The sequence below is a fragment of the Berghia stephanieae genome, chromosome 1 (genome assembly GCF_034508935.2).
Source record: "Berghia stephanieae isolate SIO BIC M18660-M18661 chromosome 1, UCSD_Bste_1.3, whole genome shotgun sequence".
NCBI classification, from domain to species: domain Eukaryota; kingdom Metazoa; phylum Mollusca; class Gastropoda; order Nudibranchia; family Aeolidiidae; genus Berghia; species Berghia stephanieae.
Window position 1 is genome coordinate 59,113,728 of NC_088360.1, and position 27,500 is coordinate 59,141,227.

Consider the following 27,500-nt stretch of genomic DNA (forward strand, 5'->3'; position numbering starts at 1 on the left):
ATGAAACAATACCAGACAAAGCAGAAAGAAAATCCAAGAAAATAAGTATCCCCCAAAAAATCAGACCTGTAATCAGGAGGTCTGAGGTTCGATCCCTAGTCGAGGCAGGCTGAATGTCGGAATGATTTTTTATAGTATTTTTCTTTCCGCTTTCTCTGGCACTGTTTCTCACACACCATTTCAGATATATATTAAGAGAGAGATAAAGGGGAAAGAAGGAAAGGGAATGAGCATAGAGAAATAAATGCTTTCAATATGTTTACTAATCAAATTATCCAAAACTAATTTGGTTATATATCTGCATTTACTTCATTTTTTTCCCACTTTTACACTCTATGACAAATGAGCTAAACGGCATCCTTTTAATTGTCAACCCATGTGCAAATAGGTACCAGTGGGACACTTTGTCCTCATGTTAGGCTATTATTGTCACCGAGTCTGTCCTTTTGTCTCCGGACATTGAACCGACCAGAATCTTATTGATCACCATCCTATCCTTGAATTCTTCCTCATTAACCAGCAGTACCAACCATTGTGAATCAAAGATCGCTAAGCAGTAGTGGATTACTGTATAAAAGGATCTTCGTTCGAGTCACTAAATTTATGTATAATTATCATTGCGGATTGGACTACATGCCTGGTACTTTTAAAAACTTGAGTATTGGTTTGACCGCTTTTATTAATAAATAAAATAAAATAAAATTCCCTTTATTCATCTCCAAGGGTAGATGTGTCTTTAGTGTTTATTCCAAGGGAAGACTGGAATAACCCAGGCGTCAGTCGCAGTGCAGCGCCGCAAAGCGAGCTAGAGCGAGGTGACTTGCTCAAGGCCAAACAACTCGACACCTTTGGGTACGAAGCAAAGACCGTACGCTGAGCCACGCTGCCTCGTTGATCATGGCGGTAGCCATTGATCTCCTAATACCAGATATAAATAGTTGGTTCAGTAGTTAGCATTGACAGTGCAGAAAGGGATTATCTTAGTACCACTCCCTATTTACACTCCGTATCAATTTTTTTTTCATTTTATAAAATTATGGATCGCTTGAATTAAATAAGCTTGTGAATATATATGATAAGTGAATAGTCAGAGTAGCTTGTTTAGAACAAAATAAAAAGAGGCAACGAATTGTTCAAAAAGGAATGTACCCACTCATAGATATTCATCTTTCAGCAATTTAATTTGAGAAATGTTTAATGTTGCGTATCTTTTTCAGATCTATCTACTCGTATATTATAAAGTAATTAAGGTTTCTTGAATCCAGAGTTTTGAGTTCTGAAAGAGTTCCATTGGCAAAGAAATGCGGACCTTCCAAACGCTGCATTGGAAACGAGTTCACGATTCCAACACAAAATTTCAATAATCTTTTATTACTTCATATACATTTTATAATCAAAAGCACTTATTTTAACCAGTAAACTGCCTTATTCTGGATAGACACGTATTTGAAAATTTGGCCAGAAAAACTCGTCCTTCAAATATCGATCGATTTAAATGACCTTGGCACACGCTCTTAAACATGATTTCGCAAAGTCCCAGATTTGAGAGTTTTTGACAAGATGAGTGTCATTTAAATCAATTGATATCTCTGGCCAAAGTTTTAGATCTTTCATTTTTCTAGAGCATGGCAGTTACTTGATTAATTATCTGAAGAGTTGGGTTGTATTTTGTCCTAACAGTATTATCTATTTTTTTAAAAACAATTTATTGGCTCGGCTCTTTGTTAGATTCAAATTAAGAAATTGATCTAGTTCTCTTATCATTTACTAGTAAATATGACTTTGAATTCGCTCACCAGGTCGCGCACGTGCTAAAATGACCTTTTAGCCCCTTACTCTGGACAGAAAGTGTGTAGATTAATTTTTTTGCCATCCGTGTCTTCTTTAATTATTTTCAAGGCAGGAAAACACAATGAAAATACCATCCATTAATCTACTCGATATCACGACTTAGTTAAGAACAGCATGCACGTTCCATTGGTCATCTTCAAGCAAGACAGTCTGTGACCAATGTCGCAAGAATGATTAATGTCACAAGGAGAACTGTATATTCGTTAGTGGATCGATTTGAAATAGCAAAAACGGTAGGGAGTAACGAATATACAGTTCTCCTTGTGGTATTAAGCATTCTTGCGATATTGGTCACAGACTGTCCAGCTTGAGATGACCAATCGCACATGCATGCTGTTCTTAATTAAGTCGTGATATCGAGTAGATTAATGGATGGTATTTTGCATTGTGTTTTCCTGCCTTGAAAATAATTGAAGAAGACACGGATGGCAAAAAAATTAATCTACACACTTCCTGTCCAGAGTAAGGAGCTAAAAGGTCATTTTAGCACGTGACTGACCTGGGGAGCGAATTTCAGGTCAAAAACAAAAGCATCAACTATCGGTACACAGAGAGGCTAATGGTAAACAACTCAGTGGAAAATCAACGGATAAAAAAGTAACGACGATTTTAAATGTGTATACTTTCTTTTGATCGTAAGTATATAATCATTTTTGATAAACCTTACACCAGTGCCTGGGTGGTCTCTTTTGAATACCGCCTATATCTATTATTATACTTTTGTGTTAAGTACAAAGTTTACATTTGCTGTGAAAGTTGAGCGATCAGAATTCTAAAGATGTGTATGTTTTTGGCTTCGATTTTATTCTCATCAATTATTTAAAGATGATTCCGGCTAAAACGATTCACGAGAGTAATCTTTCTTGTAAACGACCATCCAGCATCGTACTTATCAAGGTTGGAATTATCGACGTTGGAGAATCTTTTTTCACGAAGAAGAATCATAAAACAACTATCCAACGATTGATTTCATTTTTGGATCACAATGCGTAAGTTCAAAGAGAGAGCATGGATTATATCAGAATTAAAGTTTTTTATGCTTATTACAAATTGAATCATAAGATGGCATAACCATTTTAGTAGTAGGATATATAGGAGAACCGGAAGTAAATGAACGAGGATGGGTGATCTGTATTGATGACTAGCATATATTTAGACTAGAAAATGCGATGTCATCACTCTGAAACCAAAATGCAATTACACAAGGCATGTATCCAGCTCTTCGTAGGAGTGGTTTTACATACCCTTCCAATAAGGTTGGAACCTACTATTTTGGAATGACACATTTGTTCCTGATTGTACTTCTAATCACACTCAGTATTATTGTAGTTATGGTTAGTAATTAATTTTTGTAAAGTAAGTAATAGGTTTTTCCGGGGGTGGGGGGGGGGGGGTGAAAAGAATGTCTATCAACAAAATAAGAGAGGATGTTGAAAAGAAAAGGCAATGAAGGGAATCATATTATAACATCCTTGGGTCAGGCTGATCTGACCTCGGGAAGCCTACAGCGTAAATAATGCAATAATACAATATGATTACGCTCACAAATTAAATGCTATGCTGTAACAAGTGTTAGTTCTCTCATCGGAAACTCAATAAGTGCCGGCTATCCCTTTTGTCTTTTACAGCAGGAACGACAATAGCATTACTTATTGTGACGTTGCACTGGCAGTGCGTGACTGGCAACTGAAATAATGCCATGCCAAAACCAATCTAAATTTGTACCATTTGATAGCATTTTGAAAACAAACAGTCAAGAAAATGAAGAAAAGGAAGAAGATGAGGAGTAAGAGGAGGAGGAGGAGGAGGAGGAGGAGGAGGAGGAGGAGGAGGAGGAGGAGGAGGAGGAAAAGGAGGAGGAGGAGGAGGACGATTCAAAAAAAGAAGACAAAGAAGAAGAAGAAGAAGAAGAAGAAGAAGAAGAAGAAGAAGAAGAAGAAGAAGAAGAAGAAGAAGAAGAAGGTGATCAGAGCGATAAAAATCGAAGAATAAAAAGGTGCATGAAGAGGAGTTCATATGGAAGAAATAAAAATTAAAAAGAGAGAGAATGGGAAAGAAGATGAGATGAGAAAGGAAAAACAGGAAGTAAAGAGGCGAAGACAAAAAAGATGTATTCTAATTATATATTACTTTATTACGAGATATCAAAATCTTGAAGTCTTAAAATTGAGACATCCGTGGATGAAGAATTTGTAACAAAGAAAAATAAATTCCTTGTTTCAATCAATCAATAAAAAACATTATTATCCATATTTTCATTATTATTATTTTAAATTATAATTATCAACATCATCATCACATTAATCATCATCATCATCATCATCATCATCATCATCATCATCATCATCATCATCATCATCATCATCATCAACATCATCATCCTCATCCTCATCATCAGCATCATCATCGCCATTATTATTAGATATTATTATTATTATTATTATTAATATTATTATCATTATTATTATTATTATTATTATTATTATTATTATTATTATTATTATTATTATTATTAGTAGTTAGTAGTAGTAGTAGTAGTAGTAGTAGTAGTAGTAGTAGTAGTAGTAATAGTAGTAGTAGTAGTAGTAGTAGTAGTAGTAGTAGTAGTAGTAGTAGTAGTAGTAGCAGTAGTAGTAGTAGTATTACGATCATCAATATTATTATTAAATTCATTACCATCAACATCCTCATCATCATTATCGTCATTTATTGCATTATCTTTTTTATAATTTCTGCAATCATTTTCACATTCCCCCTGCTATCGTTATCGTCAAATGCGTAAATCACATTTTCCGTAGCTTCGCTATCACGATACATATCATAGACCGCGTGGCCCTCCACAGTTTCGTTCTCTATCTCTCTCTCAGAACGTTTCCTAAAGCCATCCCCATCCCACGCTTCTCTATGGTAATTTAATTGACACAAACACACCATTATAGGATCAACGGCAGAGGATCATAATCCCATCTAATTACAGCCGTCTAAAAGTCTAATAAGTTCTTTTGGATCAGGAAGTGAAGACGCAAGAGATGCAGCGAGAAATTTTGAATGCCAAGCTGCTAAGAAGCTTTTAGACTGTAAAACTTACCCCCAAAAAATTATTATTTTAAAAAATTGGCTAGAGAACTCGTCCTTAAATATCGATCGATGGAAATGATCCTCGTATTGACAAATACTTTCAACCTGGGACTTCACGAAAAATGAGATTTCAGAGTATTTGCAAAGATGAGAGTCATTTTATTCGATCGATATTTAAAGGACCAGATTTCTGGCTGGAATTTTCAAACGTGTCTTTTTGTTTGTTTGTTGTTTTTGCTGTTGTTGTTTATTTTTTTAAAAATTGTGTTTGTTTTTATGTTTTTTTTCTTACAGTACAGCTGAAAAATGTATTGAACAAATGTAATTATAGCAGTTTATAAGAGGTGTAAGACCAGCATTGTGATATGGAATGCTTGGGCATCAATACCGGCAAGACTTTGCAGCGTCATTTAATTTTATGTACTTTGTCCATACGATTTGCAATTTATTCTGTCCAAAACCCTTTTCGAGAAATTAGTAAGAGCACCAACTTGTGAAAAATACTTTCCTTCACAAAAATAAGTATAGCCGAGGTAAATCCTTGTTTTCTTTTTCATAATGTTTTTATTTTTCTCTCCTTCGTCTTCATCATCATCATCATTATCATGATCATCATCATCATCATCATCATCATCATCATCATCATCATCATCATCATCATCATCATCATCATCATCATCATCATCTTCTTCTTCTTCTTCTTCTTCTTCTTCTTCTTCTTCTTCTTCTTCTTCTTCTTCTTCTTCTTCTTCTTCTACTACTACTACTACTTCTACTACTAATACTACTACTACTACTACTACTACTACTACTACTACTACTACTACTTCTACTACTACTACTACTACTACTACTACTACTACTACTACTACTACTACTTCTACCATTTCTTTCTTTCTTTTTAAAAAATCATTTATAGAATGTGGTTGCTGTCACTATTATCATCCTCATTAAATGGAGATAGATAGATAAAAATAATCAGATAGATTGATGGTATACATATAGGTAGGTAGATAGGCAGACATACGGGTGTGTGGATTTGTTGCAGGATAGATGAATAGATTGACAGATGGATGGTCGTATGAAAACTATTGGTGAATAGATGGATTGACTGACATTTCCTGGGTAGATGAGCAGGTCAGCCAATCGATGGGCAAGTTGATTAAAGGCTGGCATTATCCACTGGAAGATGTGTGCAATAAGCCTGGGAAGACAGGAGCAAGTGAATGATATAAAACAGACCGTTTTATCTTGTTAGTTCGAGGGAACTTGTGATAGATAGTGGGAACAAAGGAACATGCACAATATATACAGGCACACTGAAATACACTTAAACATACTTCACGAGAGTAGGGTTTGGGACAATGGTCAGTCTAATCATAGAGAAATTATGTGCTAGGAAGATTGAGAGAATTGTGAGGAATGGTGTCGAAGAGAAAAGCGGCGTGAAAGATAGAGGGTGATGAAGATGAAAAGGGGACTGGGAAGGGGAAGAGGGAGGGAAAAGGGGAGTGGGAAGGGGGAGAGGGAGGGAAACGAGGAGTGGGAAGGGGGACAGGGAGGGAAAAGAGGAGTGGGAAGGGGGAGAGGGAGGGAAACGAGGACAAGAACAATGTGAATGTGGAAATATGGAAGAAAATGAAGAAGTTATAGTGAGAAGGATAAAGAAAATGTCAGATACGAGACATAGAGAAATGGGAGTGGGAGGGATAGAGATAGATAGATTGATAGGTAGAAAGATAGATGGATAGATAGATAGATAGATAGATAGATAGATAGATAGATAGATAGATAGATAGATAGATAGATAGATAGATAGATAGATAGATAGTAGAGAGAGAGAGAGAGAGAGAGAGAGAGAGAGAGAGAGAGAGAGAGAGAGAGAGAGAGAGTATAGAATAACACGGAAATAGACGAGTAGGAATAGAAAGGATACAGTATAGCTGTCCATTTCATCGATTGCCGCGTCAGACAATAATTTAGAAGTATTCTCTGTATTCCTACTATTCTATACTAACTAGCATATTGAATGCAAAACGACTTATCTGACAAAGCAAGGTTTGGAGGAATCTGGTCTGAAATCATAGATACATTTGACTCAGCGCCTCAAAACGGTAACATGTCGGGATGATAAAAGGCCTGAAAATTGAATTTAATCATGGTTGATAATGTTTTATTAAGGAGAATTATATTGTGGTATTATAAGAGTTAAGAAAACCAACAGTTCATAGTCTTGTCAATTCAAGTTTAATCTGACTTCCAAGCATTTGGTTCATTCCGAGATAATACCAGTCTGATACGATGAGTCACGTTTATTTTATATATTTAACATTGAGCCAAGAGTCATCTTAATTTGTCGATATATTAAAGTAAACATTTCCAGGCCATAATGGAAAGGTGTTTGTTTAGTAATTGTTGTCCACTTTTCCTCATGCGGCGTGGCGGTGTCTTCAAGATAAAAGGAATCTGTTCCAGGAAATGTGGAGGCAACAACTGGCAAAAAGATAACGACTGCTCGGAAACGGCCCTTGAGCGTGAAGAATGGCGTTCTTTGACATTCAGAGGTAAAGTAAGTATGAAAGCAACAAGCAGAAACTTCTTCGACATACTGAACCATTTTCAAACAGTCAGTGTCGAGTGTTAGAGAAATATAATTCTATAGTCTAGCTTATGTCGATGTAGGAGAAATGTAAAAAGGTCAAACTCTCCTACTTTCTTTCACAAAAGGTTATGTTGCTCAAAATTAACCTAAAAGAAAATCCAATCGTGAAATAGGCATCTTTTCATAATCATTGTTGACCATGCTGTACAAAGAGAGAGATTTGTTGTAATAAAGCCATTTTCTCGATTTTTTCTGTTTTCCAGATTATGACTTCATAAAATATTGCCATCTCTCCAGCAATTTGAATTCTTATTTTTGTGTCCTAAAACACAAGTGTCTGCTCCAAACTTTTTTTCACATGATAACAGAATATTTTGACACAAGCGACAATTGAGAACAGAGAACAATCTCCCAGGCAAGCAAGATCATAATTTTGAAGGATTTTGTAAGAATTTAAAATGGTTCTTTTATTTCATGTATGAATGAAATAAACAATAAATATAAAATATCCATTTCCCCAGCCAGTTATTTTAACATCCTTATTATTACTTCATACATTGCATGTCGAACTATGGTCGCATTTATTTATGTTTTTGCCTTAGCACTCTTACAATATCCGCCCATATCTATAGTCAAGTATTCATTCACACCTGAGTCAAGAGGGGTAATTTGTCTGAGGAACCTTACCCATTGACACAAAGCAGGGTCCAGAGAATTGCAACAATGTAACTTATCCCTTAACTTTGTTATAAGACGAGAAACCTTTAAGATTTGTGCTACTCTCTCTCTCTCTCTCTCTCTCTCTCTCTCTCTCTCTCTCTCTCTCTCTTATTCGCTAAAAATATTCATATCTTTTAGATAGAACTGTTTGACTTCAAGCAGGAAAATTCCATAGATTCTGTCGTCGTCATGTTCTAAGTACGTCCGGTGTCTTGTGAGCACGTCAGTCTAGAGGGGATAAAAGGCCTCTTGGCATATTTTATTGGTGTGTGGGTTTTTGTCATGGTTGGATGTATACAAAAGATGGTTCCTATGATTTGTGATACTCCTATGGATATGTATGGGCGTGAGGGATCGAGATAAGAAATTATTGTTGGACGGTACAGGCGAATATGGTGCTCATGGTTGTATGGTGTTGGTGGTGATGGCGGCGACGATGATCGGGGAGAGGGGGTGCGGGAGTGTGTGTTTGTGTGTGTGTGTGTGTGGGGGGGGGGGGGGGTGGTAGCAAAAAGCGAGGAAAGAGAAATTATGCTATTGAAAATGAGTGGAAGATGAAGGAGGGGAGGGGTAGTAGGAGTGTGAGATTGTCAGAGAAGAGGGGAGAGGAGGTAGAGGATTGTTGTGAAGGAGGCGGTGGAAAGGGTTGATCTACGAGTAGAAATGATGTCAACGTTGCAAATTTAGAAGAAATAAGTAACGTTTGATGATGTTGATGGTGGTGGTGATGATGATGATGATGATGATGATGATGATGATGATGATGATGATAATGCTGATGATGATTTCTATCATATAATTACCATTCTTCTTCTTCTTCTTCTTCTTCTTCTTCTTCTTCTTCTTCTTCTTCTTATTATTATTATTATTATTATTATTATTATTATTATTATTATTATTATTATTATTATTATTATTATTAATTATTATTATTTTATTATTATTATTATATTATTATTATTATTTATTATTATTATTATTATTATTATTATTATTATTATTATTATTATTATTACTATTATTAATTTATTGCATCCCACAAAGGACATTTTTTGGACAAACGTGTTATATTTTACACAGTAGTAGTAGTAGCGTAGGGCTACACCTCCAACTTTATTTCGTCGACCCAGCTTCTAAAGTCTTCCTCCGCCCTAAGGACGGTTTCGTAGCCACCTTCAAGTTTTATGACTGGGCAGTTGTAACGAAATGCTTCCGTGTAGGCTTCAGTTTACGACAGGATGTACGTCGTCGTAGTATTAGTTGTTGTTGTTATTGAATCCCTCTGGAACAACCCTTCTTTTGTTGATACAGGTCGTATCAGATCATGCACCTATGGCCCGGAAGTTTGAATTAAACTACGTAGTGTGGGTGTTATTGTGAGAAAGGCATCAATCTTGTTTTCTCCGTAAACTTATAAGCAAAGTAGGATCCCTGTATTCTACGGGAGTGACTTTGTTATGGTATGGCTTGATTGATATCTCGTAACTATGGGGCTGACGAATTTATTTATCCTTGATATGAGGATGTCCGGTATCAGGATGGGTTGTTGTTGTCCATGATTATGGAATCTGGGGGAGTTTTAAGGAATTTCAGATGTTTACGGATATGACTAACATCCGGTTGTGTGGGTAGAATTTTGCTTCGTTTGCTTGATTTTTGCCTATAAATGCCAGAGTTTTGAGCAGTTTCTTCAGACCACTCAGCGGAGTCTTTTAGGCTCATTGTCTCAAAAGAGACCAGACAGCGGAGTCTTTTAGGCTCATAGTCTCTAAGCGATAACCACAGCGGAGTCTTTTAGGCTCATTTGTTTAACTCTTGTGTAGAGTTGGATTAAAGTCTTGTGTAGACTTTGTAGTGCTCAAAGTTCGAGCTGAAACACGTTTTGTGTTAACTCTTGTGTAGAGTGTGATTTAAGTCTTGTGTAGACTTTGTGGTGCTCAAAGTTTGAGCTGAATCAAGTTGTGTTATAACTCTTGTATAGAGTTTGATTAAAGTCTTGTGTAGACTTAATTTGTGATTTCAATAATCTGTTCGGCTCTGGTGAGATTTTGAATAATATGTTGTGATTACAATTATGATTGTGTTTTGATATCAATATCATAATATCACTTTAAATTTTGATTCTCAATTAATTAATCAGATAATGAAATTAATTGTGTAATATATTCTTGTTGTAAAGAAAATAAGCTTTTCTTGCTATAAAGCATTATTATTTCATATCTACAAACTAAAGCAATATTAATCAACATTAATAAATTGATTTGTTAAAGTAAAATAATATTTACTCATTTAAAGTAAACATATTGAGTGAGTTCGAATATAGATAGAGTTATATTCGTATGATTATCATATTATAACAAAATCATTTTCTTTCTTTAAAGTGAATGAGCCGTTGGAGGCTGGGCTTTAACAAGCCAACTTTAGGCTATACACTCATAGCTTGACCCTAATAGAAACTGAACATTTGCCTGTTTTATAAGTTACCTGTGAAGAACCATTTGCTTATTTTAATATCAGAACATTGAGAAACAATTGATCTGTTTATGAATACTGTGAAACCAGAACAATTTCAAGAAGAGACTAATTAACAATATTAGAACAACCTTACGGTTTTTGTTGAATATCAAGAACACTCTTTTGACTTTCTTCCACACGTCTGGATGGTGTTTAGTTAGCTAGTTAATTATTAGTTGCCTGTATGACTGTGATGGTTGCAACCTATCTGTGAGATTGTCTGATGTGGTAGCGGTTTGGTAAAGTATTGATAATTAATTGATTTAATTATATATTTTCATATCGCTTTCATATCATATTCATCATCACACATCTCCATCAATTTGTCATCCATCTATTTGATTTCATACTTATTACATCTATCATTTCATCTTCATATCTCATAATATCTTTGTTATATTGTAATAAAATATATCTTCATTTAGCTTCAAAACCTTTATCAACGTATTGTGTTTGGTTATTGATCGGTGTCGTAGCTTGAATATAGCACACATAAACAAGGTTGCAAACTGCGCTACATAAGCATACGGTTTACGTGCGCACTTTGTGACATAATTTGGTGTCAGAAGTGGGATTCTTATTGTTGTGCATTCAAGAGACATCGCGACCAAACAATTGTTGAGACAGGTTAGGGAGTTGTTTGAAACTTGAGATAGATACTATCTTTGAGCTTAAAGCAAATTGGTATCCATTTAATGGTTATAAGACTGTCATTATACGCAAGGTGTAATGCAAGTTATTCTGGTAATTTTCACTTGTTCGGTTATACGTTGTCAGTCATCTGTCATAGTGATACGGATCACTGACTTAGCGCGAAAGCGGTACTCGCGCTGTAAAGCCTCCATTGTCCCCCCTCTCCCTTTTGTAAGGAACGAAGGTGGTTGTTGGGGTAATTTGATTCCGTGTAGGAATCTGGGAGAATATTGTGTTGGTCCCGTGTGAGGATCTGTATTAAATCATTTGTTCTGACTTTCTATGCACATATAGTAAGTCAAGGTATTGATTCTGTGTAAGAATCTGGGTGAAGATATTTTGTTGATTCTGAGAGAGAATCTGGGTGAAGATATTTTATTGATTCTAAGAAAGAATCTGGGTGAAGATATTTTGTTGATTCTAAGAAAGAATCTGGGTGAGGATGTTTTGTTGATTCTAAGAGAGAATCTGGGTGAAGATATTTTGTTGATTCTAAGGAAGAATCTGGGTGAAGACATTTTGTTGATTCTGTGTAAGAATCTGGGTGAAGATATTTTGTTGATTCTAAGAAAGAATCTGGGTGAAGATATTTTGTTGATTCTGAGAGAGAATCTGGGTGAAGATATTTTGTTGATTCTGAGAGAGAATCTGGGTGAAGACATTTTGTTGATTCTAAGAAAGAATCTGGGTGAAGATATTTTGTTGATTCTGAGAGAGAATCTGGGTGAAGACATTTTGTTGATTCTAAGAAAGAATCTGGGTGAAGATATTTTGTTGATTCTAAGAGAGAATCTGGGTGAAGATATTTTGTTGATTCTAAGAGAGAATCTGGGTGAAGATATTTTGTTGATTCTAAGAAAGAATCTGGGTGAAGATATTTTGTTGATTCTGAGAAAGAATCTGGGTGAAGTTATTTTGTTGATTCTGAGAAAGAATCTGGGTGAAGATAGTTTTTATGATTCCGTGTGGGGAATCTGGGTGAAGCTATTTTGTTGATTCCGTGTGAGGAATCTGGGTGAAGCTATTGTGTTGATTCCGTGTGGGGAATCTGGGTGAAGCGTTGGTTCCGTGTGAGGACCTGTATTAAATCAGTTGTTTTGACTCTAATATACGTCTATATTAAGTCAATGTTTTGATTCTGTGTAGGAATCTGGGTGAAGCGTTGGTTCTGTGTTAGGACCTGTAGTAAATTTGTTTTGATTCTATATTTGAGTCTATATATAGATCAATGTTGAATTCCGTGTAGGAATCGGTATTAATTGCCTGTTTTGAATCTGTTTTGGGATCTATATTGACCGCATATCGTTAATAAGGTTACTTGTAATACCACTTTATTCTACGTGAAAGTAACATTTACGGCAACAGTGTCGATAAACATATTGAAGTTTGTTTATTTGAATTTGAATTGGTTTGATTAATTGTCCTAGAGATGGATGTGGAAAGATTAATTAAACCTGGAGAAAAATTGGAGTTAAGGGGTGAAGATCTCCGTGCTTGGGTGACAGCCAGTTACAAGAAGATGAAGAGAGAAAAGAGAAGGAGAGAGAACGTGCCAAAGAAGAGGAGGAGATAAGCAGAGCACGAGCTCAAAGGCAAGAAGCTCTGATGGAGAAAGAGCTTGAACTGCTTAGGTTAAAGTCGGAGTGTCAGGCTTCCTCCAACAACGACAGTATGACAAGTGACATTCGATCATTTACTCATGCTCCCACTGTTAAGAGTCCTCGACTTCCATGTTTTGACGAAAACAAGGATCATGAACCACCGAAATGCATGACACACGGCAAGGTGGAGTTGAAGTGTGGATGTGTGATGTCGATGTTGTCTGTTGAAGGAAGGGACAACCATGAGCCCAAATAATTGTCGAGATCGATGTGATCTTGAGGCATTTCGATGATCTAACTAAATGTTGTACCAAATTTAGTCTTAGGGGGGAGATATGTAACGAAATGCTTCCGTGTAGGCTTCAGTTTACGACAGGATGTACGTCGTCGTAGTATTAGTTGTTGTTGTTATTGAATCCCTCTGGAACAACCCTTCTTTTGTTGATACAGGTCGTATCAGATCATGCACCTATGGCCCGGAAGTTTGAATTAAACTACGTAGTGTGGGTGTTATTGTGAGAAAGGCATCAATCTTGTTTTCTCCGTAAACTTATAAGCAAAGTAGGATCCCTGTATTCTACGGGAGTGACTTTGTTATGGTATGGCTTGATTGATATCTCGTAACTATGGGGCTGACGAATTTATTTATCCTTGATATGAGGATGTCCGGTATCAGGATGGGTTGTTGTTGTCCATGATTATGGAATCTGGGGGAGTTTTAAGGAATTTCAGATGTTTACGGATATGACTAACATCCGGTTGTGTGGGTAGAATTTTGCTTCGTTTGCTTGATTTTTGCCTATAAATGCCAGAGTTTTGAGCAGTTTCTTCAGACCACTCAGCGGAGTCTTTTAGGCTCATTGTCTCAAAAGAGACCAGACAGCGGAGTCTTTTAGGCTCATAGTCTCTAAGCGATAACCACAGCGGAGTCTTTTAGGCTCATTTGTTTAACTCTTGTGTAGAGTTGGATTAAAGTCTTGTGTAGACTTTGTAGTGCTCAAAGTTCGAGCTGAAACACGTTTTGTGTTAACTCTTGTGTAGAGTGTGATTTAAGTCTTGTGTAGACTTTGTGGTGCTCAAAGTTTGAGCTGAATCAAGTTGTGTTATAACTCTTGTATAGAGTTTGATTAAAGTCTTGTGTAGACTTAATTTGTGATTTCAATAATCTGTTCGGCTCTGGTGAGATTTTGAATAATATGTTGTGATTACAATTATGATTGTGTTTTGATATCAATATCATAATATCACTTTAAATTTTGATTCTCAATTAATTAATCAGATAATGAAATTAATTGTGTAATATATTCTTGTTGTAAAGAAAATAAGCTTTTCTTGCTATAAAGCATTATTATTTCATATCTACAAACTAAAGCAATATTAATCAACATTAATAAATTGATTTGTTAAAGTAAAATAATATTTACTCATTTAAAGTAAACATATTGAGTGAGTTCGAATATAGATAGAGTTATATTCGTATGATTATCATATTATAACAAAATCATTTTCTTTCTTTAAAGTGAATGAGCCGTTGGAGGCTGGGCTTTAACAAGCCAACTTTAGGCTATACACTCATAGCTTGACCCTAATAGAAACTGAACATTTGCCTGTTTTATAAGTTACCTGTGAAGAACCATTTGCTTATTTTAATATCAGAACATTGAGAAACAATTGATCTGTTTATGAATACTGTGAAACCAGAACAATTTCAAGAAGAGACTAATTAACAATATTAGAACAACCTTACGGTTTTTGTTGAATATCAAGAACACTCTTTTGACTTTCTTCCACACGTCTGGATGGTGTTTAGTTAGCTAGTTAATTATTAGTTGCCTGTATGACTGTGATGGTTGCAACCTATCTGTGAGATTGTCTGATGTGGTAGCGGTTTGGTAAAGTATTGATAATTAATTGATTTAATTATATATTTTCATATCGCTTTCATATCATATTCATCATCACACATCTCCATCAATTTGTCATCCATCTATTTGATTTCATACTTATTACATCTATCATTTCATCTTCATATCTCATAATATCTTTGTTATATTGTAATAAAATATATCTTCATTTAGCTTCAAAACCTTTATCAACGTATTGTGTTTGGTTATTGATCGGTGTCGTAGCTTGAATATAGCACACATAAACAAGGTTGCAAACTGCGCTACATAAGCATACGGTTTACGTGCGCACTTTGTGACGGCAGTGTAGGACGATGTGATCGCTGGTCTCTTGGGCTGCCTGACATTTCTGGCAGGTGTCACTGTTTCGAAGTTTACATCTGCACATATTTGATGCAGTTCTGCCATGTCCAGTTAAGAGGCGATTTGAGGCAGTCCAGTATTTCCTGGCGTTATTGAATGCAGGCACTCTTTTGGTTGGATCTTTAATGATGTTTCCTCCTCTTGGTGTTTCCCTGTTCCACATTTCTCTCCAGTTTTTCTCCACACTGAAGTCTGCCATTTTTGTTAGATGGAAAGGTCTTCTCGATTTGAGTCCTGTTGTTGAAGGTGCCTGCTTTATTATTGATTTTACGGGAATGTTGTCTGTGGCTTCGTCAATCCTTGCATGCATCCTTTGGTTAGCTTCTTGGCGTCTAAGACTTGGTGGTGCAATGCCGCTCAGTGTTGGGAGCCACTGAGTTGGAGTTGACTTGAGACATCCTGTTATAAGTCTCATTGATTCTCTTAGTCGGATTTCAATGCGGTTTACATGTGGGCTTCTCATCCAAACAGGAGTACATTATTCTCCGACACTATAGCACAGTGCCAAAGCAGACGTTCTCAGTACATGTGGTGAGGCTCCCCAGGTTGTATTTGCGAGTTTTCTCACCAGGCTGTTTCTTTTTGCGATTTTATTTGCGGTTCCCTCAATGTGTTTGCGATAATTTAGTTGTCTGTCCTTTTACACAGTAAGAGAATTATATAATGGAAATATGATGTATATATAAATAAAGAGCGGGTTTCACAGCCAGAGCCGCGCTTTATGAAAGAAGAATTTCAGCACTGTAAAATAGTTAAAATTGTCACTATAAATTGAAAATTGAAAAGAATGCAAAACAAATAAATTAATTCTTTAATATTTACATTACTTGGAAGCAAAAAAGCGAAAATAATTATATAAAATAAGTATTGCTTGTTGTTATAAAGCCTAATACTGGACGGCAGAAAAGATTTTCGGTGTCTCTCTGTTTTTGTTGAAATAGAGAAAGGGCGACCACTCTTTTCTGACAAAATAACTGATGGTCTTAGTGGATGATGCTGGTCATTTAATATTTTAGTTATTTTACTTATGCAGAATTTCTCATATAAAAGATCTAAACTGTCAACATCATTTATATAGCATTTAATGGACTTTTTAAATGTTTGGATTTATTTTGTGCAGAGGGTTTTGTCTATTCTAAACTGAGAAAGTTTTGATTAAAAATTATGTACATCTGCAAATCTTATGTTTAATCATTTTCAAGTGTTCATCCCACTTGAGCCTGTAATCAATTGTTACACGAAGGTATTTGTAGTGAGGAACTCACTGGACGAATTAGTCCTTTAATTGTAACGGTTCCATCGATTCCCTCACTCTCCTAAAGTCAATCACTAGCTCCTGTCCATGCTTATGTTAAGCTCTAGGTGGTGGGCATCACACCAAGACACAAATCTATCCATTTCTTGTCTATATGCCACGTCGTTGCCATTTGTTATAAGGACTTGAAGAGCGGTGTCATCTGCAAACTTTATTAAAATTACCCTCAGGTTTTGAATTCTCCAATTATTGTGAATAATACAGGGGACAATGCTCGATGTTGAGGTGCACCAATATTTGTAGTTATACAGGAAGACACGTTTTGTCCTAAATGAACATACTGTGCTCTCTATCTCTCCGTAAGAAATTCGAACACCAAAGCAATTATATCCTTGTTTAAATTCAGACTAGTCAATATTTGAACAACCAACTGAGGTTGCGTTGTATTGAACGCTGAAGAACAATCTGCAAAAAGCATTATGAAATAGCTCTTAGCGTGATCTATATGCTGTTGATGCTAGATGTTGTTTGTAAACAGCAGAATGGCATCCTCTACGCCATGTTCTGATTTGTAAGCAAATCGATGACTATCACTCAATGGCATAAACTGGTTCCTATTGTTTATAAAAACAAGTCTGAGATCGTTCATTGATTCAAATTTTTCCCTTTTTATGGAACAGGAATCATTTTTGAAGCTTCCAAATTGCAGGGATCGAAACGCATTGGAGGAACATGTTAAAAATATGTGTATAAATGGGGGAAAGCTGATGGGCACATTCTTTTAATAATTTTCCTTTCAACCCATCCGGCCCAGCAGCCTTCCTCTAGTTTAGTTTCGAAAATATAAATCTCGTTTCTTCTTCACTGACCTCAATAGTCATTTCATCTTCCAAAGCCCTGTCTAATTTATGTTTTACTTTTTCAATTTCAAATGTGTTTGCTGTGTCGAAACGTAAATAAAATTTGTTTAGAGTTTCAATTTCGATGTCTTCTGGTATAATCGTGGGCTTTGGATTATAGTTGACAGCAGTTTTAAGACCCCGCCACGTGTCCCCAGAAGAAAAGAATTTTTCAATATAATTTTTGTACTTGTCTCCACAACTAGATATTACTCTCTTTGTCTCTTTTTGTTTTGTTTTAAGATCTGATTTGTTTCCACTAGTTAAGAGAGTTTTCCTCTAGTTTGATAGAAGTTTTATATCTTTTGTTACCCAAGGCTTGCTATTAGGATACTATCATATTTCTTTTTTAAAACACACCAGCTATTCACAATATTTCAAATACTCACTCACACAGTCATTCAGCTCATCCACACTATCACATGATTCGATAAAAATATTCCAGTCAGTGCATTCAAAACAACCCCGCAAATCTTCACACACACACTTCCGTTCCAGATCTGTACACTTTTCTTCTGGTTTTAAACGTTTCAAAATCCTCCTAGTCTGTGGTAGGAAGTAGCAAGAGCATGCAGTGGTCAGATAAACAGGGTGAATATTAATTTATAACTATTTTTAACATTACATAGAAATAAACCTAATGTCTTTTTGCCCCCTGTATCGCAGTCCAATACTGATAAACTCCAGGGAGAGTGAAATCATTACAGGGGTTAAAATTACATGTGATCATCATTACGGCGTCGGGTGACTTTATCTGAATGTCCTGTATTTATTTCCTTAAAATACTATTTGCTGTGTTGTTGTCTGATGATGGTAGAATGTAGACGGGGACGATGATGACATAAATATATTCACGGGGTAGATAATGTGGTCGTGAAGATACGGTAAGAAATTCAATATGTTAATCACAGTACACTTTCTTTGTCTTACAGTTATTGGAGTGACACCATTTGTTGTTAATGTATGTGCACACCCCGCCCCCAGTTCGTCTATTCACAATTGACCGATGTCCTCGAAATAATGAATACTGGTCAATTTCAAAACATTTCGATGGTATGTGTCTCTGTTGAAGTTATTCTGGAGGCTTGACGATATTAAATTGACTATTAAAATGACACAGTGAAAACCGTTCTTCAATTTTATTCTGTCACTACATAGGGTAAAAATGGACAAAAAGGCCGTCTGTCCTCGTCCTTACTGTTGTCATCATCGTCATCATTATTATCGTTCTATTTATTTAGGTAAAGATGAGGATGAGTATACAATGAGCGAGGAAAAGGATAAGGAGAGATGGTGGTTGTGTGCACCAGAATGAAAAGGAGGAGGAGGGCGAGACGGGGGATGAGAAGGAAGACGAGGAGAAGGAGGGGAGGAGGAAGTAATGTAGTCAGATGAGTAAAAGAATGTGGGGGGAGGGGGAGGTGATAATAGTTACAACAATGAACGTAAGTTCCATTGATAAAACATAATAGCACATGGAGTGAACCAAAATGATGATGGCGAGATGATAACAATGTTGATAACGATGATCCTGATGATGGTATAGCCAATTACAAAAGTGTCTGGAAGGATGCGGGCGACGAAGATTACGTTGATAACGTGTTTGAAATCTTCCGTGAGCACATTATTGCCTGGTGACAAAGACAAGGCCGCTGACGGCAGCATAGAAACTGGGAAAATCTATTCCAATTTTTATGTCATTTATCCACAAGCTATATTAACTCCCGCCCCCCCCCCCCCCCTCTCTCTCTCTCTCTCTCTCTCTCTCTCTCTCTCTATCTCTCTCTCTCTCTCTCTCCCTCTCTCTCACACACACATACACACATAAACACACACACACATCTATCTATCTATCTATTTATCTCTCCCTCTCTGTCTCTATTTTTCTATCTATTTATTTATCTCTCTCTCTCTCTCTCTCTCTCTCTATATATATATATATATATATATATATATATATATATATATATATATATATATATATAAATATATATATACATATACACACATACACACACATACACACACGCGTGTGTATGTGTGTGCGGGCAGTGCGTGTGCGTCCGTGTTCGTTAAATTGTCGAGAACGGATATTGCATTTTCAATCAGCAGGAATGAGTACACTTAACATACATATTCGGACCCCTTCCATCCCCCCCCCTCTCTCTCTCTCTCTCTCTCTCTCTCTCTCTCTCTCTCTCTCTCTCTCTCTCTCTCTCTCTCTCTCTCTCTCTCTCTCTCTCTCTCTCTCTCTTCTGACCCAGAAGTCGCGCAGTATGTAGAATTTTTTGAAAATACACAAGAGTAACAATATAATATTAATATTAATTTATAATAATATGATAATTTGTTGTTGTCTTTTTTAATTCCACACATGGGTGAAAAACTGATGATACAAGAAAAAATTTAATTGGTTTTTATGTTTGGAAAAAATGGGACAACATAAGGCGCTATAGATGAATAATTAAACCATATTCATCCTGAGAGAGAAAAGTCACTGCGCTATGCTACTGTCTGCCGTTTGATTAAATGTTTCCAAGAAATAGTTTTATAAAGAGAATTGATGCATGTGTCAGTGCAGAAGGTGAGCTATTTGAGCATCTATTGTGATTTTTGATATTATTGCTATTCATATTTACTATTATAAGAATCTACATGGTGCACGACTTCTGGGACATCACACACACACACACACACACACACACACATGTATATATACACACACGCATATACATATATTATTCAGACCTACAAATAAATACACGTCTGCTCAAAGCCATTTTTTACTAATAAAGATATAATAAGATATTAATGATTAAAGATTATGCACATATAAGACGGAATACGACCACACAACACATCCATCCTTCAGGATGACAAACCCTTGCCCTCTCACCGACCTGTACATATATGCAGGTCTGACATCCGAAGCCACTTATGGGTCAAGTTTAACATTGTTGTAATGGACAAATATTTAGCTTTTTCTTGAGATGTCCATTACAACAATGAGCCCATAAGACATTGGGTTATCAGACCTTCAAATAAGCGCACGTTGCCTCTCACACAAATGCGAATATCCTTAGTGCAATTAGGTGCTCTCTTCGGAATAAAAATGGAAAGTATGCATATTATGTTCTGTAACGAAATGCTTCCGTGTAGGCGTCAGTTTACGACAGGATGTACGTCGTCGTAGTATTAGTTGTTGTTGTTATTGTAATCCCTCCGGAACAACCCTTCTTTTGTTGATACAGGTCGTATCAGATCATGCACCTATGGCCCGGAAGTTTGAATTAAACTACGTAGTGTGGGTGTTATTGTGAGAAAGGCATCAATCTTGTTTTCTCCGTAAACTTATAAGCAAAGTAGGATCCCTGTATTCTACGGGAGTGACTTTGTTATGGTATGGCTTGATTGATATCTCGTAACTATGGGGCTGACGAATTTATTTATCCTTGATATGAGGATGTCCGGTATCAGGATGGGTTGTTGTTGTCCATGATTATGGAATCTGGGGGAGTTTTAAGGAATTTCAGATGTTTACGGATATGACTAACATCCGGTTGTGTGGGTAGAATTTTGCTTCGTTTGCTTGATTTTTGCCTATAAATGCCAGAGTTTTGAGCAGTTTCTTCAGACCACTCAGCGGAGTCTTTTAGGCTCATTGTCTCAAAAGAGACCACTCAGCGGAGTCTTTTAGGCTCATTGTCTCAAAAGAGACCAGACAGCGGAGTCTTTTAGGCTCATAGTCTCTAAGCGATAACCACAGCGGAGTCTTTTAGGCTCATTTGTTTAACTCTTGTGTAGAGTTAGATTAAAGTCTTGTGTAGACTTTGTAGTGCTCAAAGTTCGAGCTGAAACACGTTTTGTGTTCACTCTTGTGTAGAGTGTGATTTAAGTCTTGTGTAGACTTTGCGGTGCTCAAAGTTTGAGCTGAATCAAGTTGTGTTATAACTCTTGTGTAGAGTTTGATTAAAGTCTTGTGTAGACTTAATTTGTGATTTCAATAATCTGTTCGGCTCTGGTGAGATTTTGAATAATATGTTGTGATTACAATTATGATTGTGTTTTGATATCAATATCATAATATCACTTTAAATTTTGATTCTCAATTAATTAATCAGATAATGAAATTAATTGTGTAATATATTCTTGTTGTAAAGAAAATAAGCTTTTCTTGCTATAAAGCATTATTATTTCATATCTACAAAGTAAAGCAATATTAATCAACATTAATAAATTGATTTGTTAAAGTAAAATAATATTTACTCATTTAAAGTAAACATATTGAGTGAGTTCGAATATAGATAGAGTTATATTCGTATGATTATCATATTATAACAAAATCATTTTCTTTCTTTAAAGTGAATGAGCCGTTGGAGGCTGGGCTTTAACAAGCCAACTTTAGGCTATACACTCATAGCTTGACCCTAATAGAAACTGAACATTTGCCTGTTTTATAAGTTACCTGTGAAGAACCATTTGCTTATTTTAATATCAGAACATTGAGAAACAATTGATCTGTTTATGAATACTGTGAAACCAGAACAATTTCAAGAAGAGACTAATTAACAATATTAGAACAACCTTACGGTTTTTGTTGAATATCAAGAACACTCTTTTGACTTTCTTCCACACGTCTGGATGGTGTTTAGTTAGCTAGTTAATTATTAGTTGCCTGTATGACTGTGATGGTTGCAACCTATCTGTGAGATTGTCTGATGTGGTAGCGGTTTGGTAAAGTATTGATAATTAATTGATTTAATTATATATTTTCATATCGCTTTCATATCATATTCATCATCACACATCTCCATCAATTTGTCATCCATCTATTTGATTTCATACTTATTACATCTATCATTTCATCTTCATATCTCATAATATCTTTGTTATATTGTAATAAAATATATCTTCATTTAGCTTCAAAACCTTTATCAACGTATTGTGTTTGGTTATTGATCGGTGTCGTAGCTTGAATATAGCACACATAAACAAGGTTGCAAACTGCGCTACATAAGCATACGGTTTACGTGCGCACTTTGTGACATAATTTGGTGTCAGAAGTGGGATTCTTATTGTTGTGCATTCAAGAGACATCGCGACCAAACAATTGTTGAGACAGGTTAGGGAGTTGTTTGAAACTTGAGATAGATAATATCTTTGAGCTTAAAGCAAATTGGTATCCATTTAATGGTTATAAGACTGTCATTATACGCAAGGTGTAATACAAGTTATTCTGGTAATTTTCATTTGTTCGGTTCTAAGTTGTCAGTCATCTGTCATCGTGATACGGATCACTGAGTTAGCGCGTAAGCGGTACTCGCGCTGTAAAGCCTCCACTGTCCCCCCTCTCCCATTTGTAAGGAACGAAGGTGGTTGTTGGGGTAATTTGATTCCGTGTAGGAATCTGGGTGAATATTGTGTTGGTCCCGTGTGAGGATCCGTATTAAATCATTTGTTCTGACTCTCTATGCACCTATAGTAAGTCAAGGTATTGATTCCGTGTAAGAATCTGGGTGAAGACATTTTGTTGATTCTAAGAGAGAATCTGGGTGAAGATATTTTGTTGATTCTGAGAGAGAATCTGGGTGAAGACATTTTGTTGATTCTAAGAAAGAATCTGGGTGAGGATGTTTTGTTGATTCTAAGAGAGAATCTGGGTGAAGATATTTTGTTGATTCTAAGGAAGAATCTGGGTGAAGACATTTTGTTGATTCTGTGTAAGAATCTGGGTGAAGATATTTTGTTGATTCTAAGAAAGAATCTGGGTGAAGATATTTTGTTGATTCTGAGAGAGAATCTGGGTGAAGATATTTTGTTGATTCTGAGAGAGAATCTGGGTGAAGACATTTTGTTGATTCTAAGAAAGAATCTGGGTGAAGATATTTTGTTGATTCTGAGAGAGAATCTGGGTGAAGACATTTTGTTGATTCTAAGAAAGAATCTGGGTGAAGATATTTTGTTGATTCTAAGAGAGAATCTGGGTGAAGATATTTTGTTGATTCTAAGAGAGAATCTGGGTGAAGATATTTTGTTGATTCTAAGGAAGAATCTGGGTGAAGACATTTTGTTGATTCTGTGTAAGAATCTGGGTGAAGATATTTTGTTGATTCTAAGAAAGAATCTGGGTGAAGATATTTTGTTGATTCTGAGAGAGAATCTGGGTGAAGATATTTTGTTGATTCTGAGAGAGAATCTGGGTGAAGACATTTTGTTGATTCTAAGAAAGAATCTGGGTGAAGATATTTTGTTGATTCTGAGAGAGAATCTGGGTGAAGACATTTTGTTGATTCTAAGAAAGAATCTGGGTGAAGATATTTTGTTGATTCTAAGAGAGAATCTGGGTGAAGATATTTTGTTGATTCTAAGAGAGAATCTGGGTGAAGATATTTTGTGATTCTAAGAAAGAATCTGGGTGAAGATATTTTGTTGATTCTGAGAAAGAATCTGGGTGAAGTTATTTTGTTGATTCTGAGAAAGAATCTGGGTGAAGATAGTTTTTATGATTCCGTGTGGGGAATCTGGGTGAAGCTATTTTGTTGATTCCGTGTGAGGAATCTGGGTGAAGCTATTGTGTTGATTCCGTGTGGGGAATCTGGGTGAAGCGTTGGTTCCGTGTGAGGACCTGTATTAAATCAGTTGTTTTGACTCTAATATACGTCTATATTAAGTCAATGTTTTGATTCTGTGTAGGAATCTGGGTGAAGCGTTGGTTCTGTGTTAGGACCTGTAGTAAATTTGTTTTGATTCTATATTTGAGTCTATATATAGATCAATGTTGAATTCCGTGTAGGAATCGGTATTAATTGCCTGTTTTGAATCTGTTTTGGGATCTATATTGACCGCATATCGTTAATAAGGTTACTTGTAATACCACTTTATTCTACGTGAAAGTAACATTTACGGCAACAGTGTCGATAAACATATTGAAGTTTGTTTATTTGAATTTGAATTGGTTTGATTAATTGTCCTAGAGATGGATGTGGAAAGATTAATTAAACCTGGAGAAAAATTGGAGTTAAGGGGTGAAGATCTCCGTGCTTGGGTGACAGCCCAGTTACAAGAAGATGAAGAGGAAAAGAGAAGGAGAGAGAACGTGCCAAAGAAGAGGAGGAGATAAGCAGAGCACGAGCTCAAAGGCAAGAAGCTCTGATGGAGAAAGAGCTTGAACTGCTTAGGTTAAAGTCGGAGTGTCAGGCTTCCTCCAACAACGACAGTATGACAAGTGACATTCGATCATTTACTCGTGCTCCCACTGTTAAGAGTCCTCGACTTCCATGTTTTGACGAAAACAAGGATCATGAACCACCGAAATGCATGACACACGGCAAGGTGGAGTTGAAGTGTGGATGTGTGATGCCGATGTTGTCTGTTGAAGGAAGGGACAACCATGAGCCCAAATAATTGTCGAGATCGATGTGATCTTGAGGCATTTCGATGATCTAACTAAATGTTGTACCAAATTTAGTCTTAGGGGGGAGATATGTAACGAAATGCTTCCGTGTAGGCGTCAGTTTACGACAGGATGTACGTCGTCGTAGTATTAGTTGTTGTTGTTATTGTAATCCCTCCGGAACAACCCTTCTTTTGTTGATACAGGTCGTATCAGATCATGCACCTATGGCCCGGAAGTTTGAATTAAACTACGTAGTGTGGGTGTTATTGTGAGAAAGGCATCAATCTTGTTTTCTCCGTAAACTTATAAGCAAAGTAGGATCCCTGTATTCTACGGGAGTGACTTTGTTATGGTATGGCTTGATTGATATCTCGTAACTATGGGGCTGACGAATTTATTTATCCTTGATATGAGGATGTCCGGTATCAGGATGGGTTGTTGTTGTCCATGATTATGGAATCTGGGGGAGTTTTAAGGAATTTCAGATGTTTACGGATATGACTAACATCCGGTTGTGTGGGTAGAATTTTGCTTCGTTTGCTTGATTTTTGCCTATAAATGCCAGAGTTTTGAGCAGTTTCTTCAGACCACTCAGCGGAGTCTTTTAGGCTCATTGTCTCAAAAGAGACCACTCAGCGGAGTCTTTTAGGCTCATTGTCTCAAAAGAGACCAGACAGAGGAGTCTTTTAGGCTCATAGTCTCTAAGCGATAACCACAGCGGAGTCTTTTAGGCTCATTTGTTTAACTCTTGTGTAGAGTTAGATTAAAGTCTTGTGTAGACTTTGTAGTGCTCAAAGTTCGAGCTGAAACACGTTTTGTGTTAACTCTTGTGTAGAGTGTGATTTAAGTCTTGTGTAGACTTTGCGGTGCTCAAAGTTTGAGCTGAATCAAGTTGTGTTATAACTCTTGTGTAGAGTTTGATTAAAGTCTTGTGTAGACTTAATTTGTGATTTCAATAATCTGTTCGGCTCTGGTGAGATTTTGAATAATATGTTGTGATTACAATTATGATTGTGTTTTGATATCAATATCATAATATCACTTTAAATTTTGATTCTCAATTAATTAATCAGATAATGAAATTAATTGTGTAATATATTCTTGTTGTAAAGAAAATAAGCTTTTCTTGCTATAAAGCATTATTATTTCATATCTACAAAGTAAAGCAATATTAATCAACATTAATAAATTGATTTGTTAAAGTAAAATAATATTTACTCATTTAAAGTAAACATATTGAGTGAGTTCGAATATAGATAGAGTTATATTCGTATGATTATCATATTATAACAAAATCATTTTCTTTCTTTAAAGTGAATGAGCCGTTGGAGGCTGGGCTTTAACAAGCCAACTTTAGGCTATACACTCATAGCTTGACCCTAATAGAAACTGAACATTTGCCTGTTTTATAAGTTACCTGTGAAGAACCATTTGCTTATTTTAATATCAGAACATTGAGAAACAATTGATCTGTTTATGAATACTGTGAAACCAGAACAATTTCAAGAAGAGACTAATTAACAATATTAGAACAACCTTACGGTTTTTGTTGAATATCAAGAACACTCTTTTGACTTTCTTCCACACGTCTGGATGGTGTTTAGTTAGCTAGTTAATTATTAGTTGCCTGTATGACTGTGATGGTTGCAACCTATCTGTGAGATTGTCTGATGTGGTAGCGGTTTGGTAAAGTATTGATAATTAATTGATTTAATTATATATTTTCATATCGCTTTCATATCATATTCATCATCACACATCTCCATCAATTTGTCATCCATCTATTTGATTTCATACTTATTACATCTATCATTTCATCTTCATATCTCATAATATCTTTGTTATATTGTAATAAAATATATCTCATTTAGCTTCAAAACCTTTATCAACGTATTGTGTTTGGTTATTGATCGGTGTCGTAGCTTGAATATAGCACACATAAACAAGGTTGCAAACTGCGCTACATAAGCATACGGTTTACGTGCGCACTTTGTGATATGTTCCCTCCAAGCATTAATAAAACAACTGACGTCGCCTCGCTCAGGGAAACGACTGCTGAAGGCTGGCAACGCATGACCGCTAGGAAGTTGTATCTGTAAAATAGGATACCAGACAAAAGATGAAAGAATACCACAAGAAATGAATTATTATTCTTAGCAATCAGTCTTCCACGAATGGGGATTGTAGAATAACTATACTACGATTATATTCATCGGTAGGAAGTCTGTTTCGAAATAAAAAAAAGTTCAAATTCAATCCCAAGTAGAAATACGATGATGTTAGACATTACAATATAAAGTAAAAAACATGTGTAGTTTTTTTTTTGTAATTATTCGTTTTACATAGAGAATAAAACCACAAGTGTTACATAATGACTGAAAGAAAATCACAGGTTTATTGACTGGCGAGACACCATTGTTGGACAGTTAATAGCAACTTTTAAAAACTGAAAATAGTAACTTGACAGAAATGGTTTTGTAATTTAGAGGATCAAGCAAGTAAGTTCCTAACTAAACGTTTACTGGACACTACCTTGCTCCTAACTTCAGTTACTTGTACAATAGAAACAATTCATCGTTGTCTATTGGAATTTGCGGTTTTTAAAGTCTTTTTAATTGTAGACC

At 35.9% G+C, this 27,500-nt stretch overlaps 1 protein-coding gene and 1 long non-coding RNA gene across 2 annotated transcripts in view; one reads left to right on the forward strand and one right to left on the reverse strand.

The window, feature by feature from the left end:
* The window catches only part of LOC144978412 (uncharacterized), a 245,435-nt gene that overhangs the window by 125,978 nt on the left and 91,957 nt on the right, over positions 1-27,500 (reverse strand). The window lies entirely within an intron of this gene.
* LOC144978409 (uncharacterized) lies at positions 20,622-26,759 on the forward strand. The gene is made up of 3 exons (XR_013646511.1): positions 20,622-20,880; positions 21,843-25,228; positions 26,191-26,759. It is a non-coding gene; the product is annotated as an uncharacterized LOC144978409 (long non-coding RNA).